Below are 3,591 nucleotides of genomic sequence, written 5' to 3'. Positions count from 1 at the left end.
AAGCGTGCAGCAAGCGATTTGCAAAGATTAATATAAAGATCAATAAAACGTTACACTCACTTCAGTTCTTCTGGAGGTGCAGCAGGAACACGAATAGTTGGTACTGATCCTTTTTTCAGGAGCAGCTTCTTAGCAAATAACCAGCTTTTTACTGACCTCGTTTGTAAAGCAGTCTGGTGTGTGAAATGATTCGCGCAAACATGAAAGCATTGACGTTGATCGTGGGGAATATTCCCTTCGAAAACAAACTCAGCCACTGCGTCTTCAGCTGTACGGATTTAGGAACATCAACATGACTGCTGTGTTCGTTATTACACCCAAGAACAGAACACCACAATCGCTTAGACGCCATTCTACTCAGTGCTCCAGCTATCAACACTGAACGCGCCGGTCGGCGCGGACTATGATTGACAGCTCGCTCACGAGGGCGGGTCTGTGTTGAAACGCTCCTGTCAATCAACCATCGTGGGAGGGGCGTTGATTTTGTGACGTCACAAAATCGAACAGCTTGATTTGAATTGGGAGGAAATATATAAGAAGATTTAAAAAAAAAACACTGGATGGATTTTTATCATTTTATGATGGTTGTGTACAGGCACTGCCAACACACAGTTCAGTACAATCAACTTGTAAAAGTGCATGTACCATTATATAACCCCTTTAAAGTTGAGTGTGATAGTTCTGTCTTCTTAATAGTTTAATAGTTCCTCAAAGAAAACCACAGCATGCTGAATAGCCAGAACAACCATGCAAAACATGTGGCTCTCTCTCTCTCTCTCTCTAACCCTCTCTTCCTTGTCCTTTATACCTGGAGTCCTCCTCTGTATTTTGCTATTTATTCTAAACTGTTCTTATTTCTTTTGATTATTTTAATTACTTCTATCTAAACCACTTTGAATTACCATTGTGTATGAAATGTGCTATATAAACTTGCCTTGCCTTCTTACAACGTGGCTATATATTGATAGATATAAAAAATATATAAATAGTAATTAAAGACTATGGGCGCTATTTTAACAATCTAAGCGCATGGTCTAAAGCGCAGGGCGCAAGTTCACTTAGGGCGTCCGAATCCACTTTTGCTAGTTCAACGACGGGAAAAATGGTCGGCGCGCCAGGCGCATGGTCTAAAAGGGTTGTCCCTATTCTCATAATGAATAATGGGTGTGTTTTGGGGATTTACGTGCGTTAAACCAATCAGAGTCTCATCTCCCATTCCCTTTAAATGCCAGTTGCGCTCACGCCATGGCAGATTCACTATTTACATGACGGAAATCGTTAAAATAGGGCCCAAACATGTACAACATTACATTAACATTATTTTTATTTGCAAAATGAAGCTGTGTATTTATTTCTGATTTCCTGAACAATTTGGCTTCATTGTTATGATGAAAATGATATTTGAAAAAAACATGTTTTGAACATAAAGTTACTTTGTCTTGAGCTGCCAATTATGGTAGTGTGCATTATATTATTGTATTGGTGTTTATATTTGTACAAGCTTGACAACCTTATTGCCTTTTTGATTACTTTCTAATATATATTTCTAATTACAAATAAGTACAAAGATTAAATTGTTCAAAGGGATGATATAGATATATATATATAGATAAATATATTTTAATATTTGTTGTTTTTCAGAGCAGCTTCTATAGAAGAAAAACTGAAATCTGAGTGTAGAGACAAGCGAAGAAGAGAGTTGTTACGAACTGCTCCGAGACACGAAGGTTGAGATCCAAATGCAGCTTTAATTAAGGGGCAATCCAGACACGTAATCCAATATACAGGAAATAGGTCAAAACACAGGTAGGCCGTTCAAACAAACTAACAAACAAACAAACAAAACAGGCTGGGGTCAGAGGCAAAAGAGCTATCCACGGAACAGGCAAAAAATCCCAAAACCAAGAGACATGAAACCAGGGGAAACGCTCAGAAATGCAGTGCAACAACATACAAAACTTTGCAGTAAGTGAATGAGTGAACATGGTATAAATAGGCTGAGACTAACAGGGTAATGAGACACAGGTGAATGCAATCAGTGATGATGAGTCCGGGCAGTGAGTTATGGGAAATGTAGTTTGTGAGGGAGTGATAATAGTCTGGTGTGGAGTGCCCTCTGTTGGCTCTCAAGGGCACTCCAGCTGGTGACTGTTACATAGCCCCCCCCCCCCCCCCCCCCTCAAAGGAGCGGCTCCCAGACGCTCTAAAATTGCCCAGGAGGGAGGTGGAGTGGAGGCGGACCCGGGGGCAGGATGGAGGGTCAGGCCCGTGGAGCGGAAGAGGACCTGGAGACTGCGGCAAGACGGGAGGCCAGGGCGGAGCAGGCAGTGCAGGCGACCAGGGTGGAGACGACCCTTCAGGCGGCCAGGGAGGAGACGACCTTCAGACGGCCAGGGTGGAGCAGACGGTTCAGGGGGACCAGGCGGACCTGGCGGTTTAGGGCTACAGGGCGGACCAATTATGGGCAGGAACAGACACCGGCTCAGGAAAAGACACCGACACCGGCTCAGGAACAGACACCGACACCGGCTCAGGAACAGACACCGATACCGTGGCGGCGGCCATCTTTGCTGAGGGCTCAGGTTCAGGCGTGGCGGCGGCTATCTCTGCTGAGGGCTCAGGTGACGTGGCGGTGGCCATCTTGTCCGGAGACACAGGCTCGGCGGCGGCCCTCCTTTCCGGAGACACTGGCTCGGCGGCGGCCATCCTGTCCGGAGACACTGGCTCGGCGGACGTGACGTGAACAGTCTCTGGATCGGCAGACGTGACGTGAAGAGTCTCTGGATCGGCAGACGTGACGTGAACAGTCTCTGGCTCGGTGGTCTCAGCAGAACGAGATTCTGGCATGGCGGCCTGGGGAATTGAGAGCGCTGAGACCAGTGAAAATCTCGGAATACCGGCTGCTCGGGCAGATATCAGTGGCAGATCGGCCAGCATGGAGGATGTATAGCCCCCCCCCCCCCCCCCCCCCCCCCCCCCAAAAAAAGTTTTAAGGGTGAATTCTCCTCCACTTCGCCCACGGTGAAGGGAGATCCACACAACCGCAGAGCCAGATTTATATATTGGGTCAGGGTCCAGCCAGGGTGATGAAGGGGCATAAGGGAGCTGAACGGCTCGGATAGTCCTCCACGGAAAAATATCATTAGGCATACTTCATCGAAAGATGCCAAATGTGCCAGCTCAATAAAATCCATGATGTATTCCTCAATGGATCGGTCTAGCAACGGGGAAGGGAGAACAAAAGATTCTCCCCCAGCCCTCCACTGGGGGAAGGAGTGGCCCTGCAACCCATCTCTGAGCTGCCCGTATCAGGAGCGCGCTTCGCCTGGCATTTGGCAGGCTGCGGGGATGGTATGGGCTGGGGCGCCTTCCTGCGGCTACCTTCACGGCGCGGCCTGGGTGAAGGCTGCTGCTGGGGTCGGGAGGGAAGGGCGGGAGCCACAGGAGGGCACCCTCGGTGGCGAGCGGACTGAGGCGTCTGAGCCAGCGGCTGGGTGGAGGCAGCAGCTGGCCGCCAGGGCAGAATATGTTTGATCGCCTCAGTCTGCTTCTGGGTGGCCGAGAACTGTTGGGCAAAGTCCTCAACCGCGC

The sequence above is a fragment of the Leuciscus leuciscus genome (genome assembly GCF_965113295.1).
Source record: "Leuciscus leuciscus genome assembly, chromosome: 9".
Taxonomy (NCBI): Eukaryota; Metazoa; Chordata; class Actinopteri; order Cypriniformes; family Leuciscidae; genus Leuciscus; species Leuciscus leuciscus.
Note: the sequence above shows the minus strand (reverse complement) of the source record.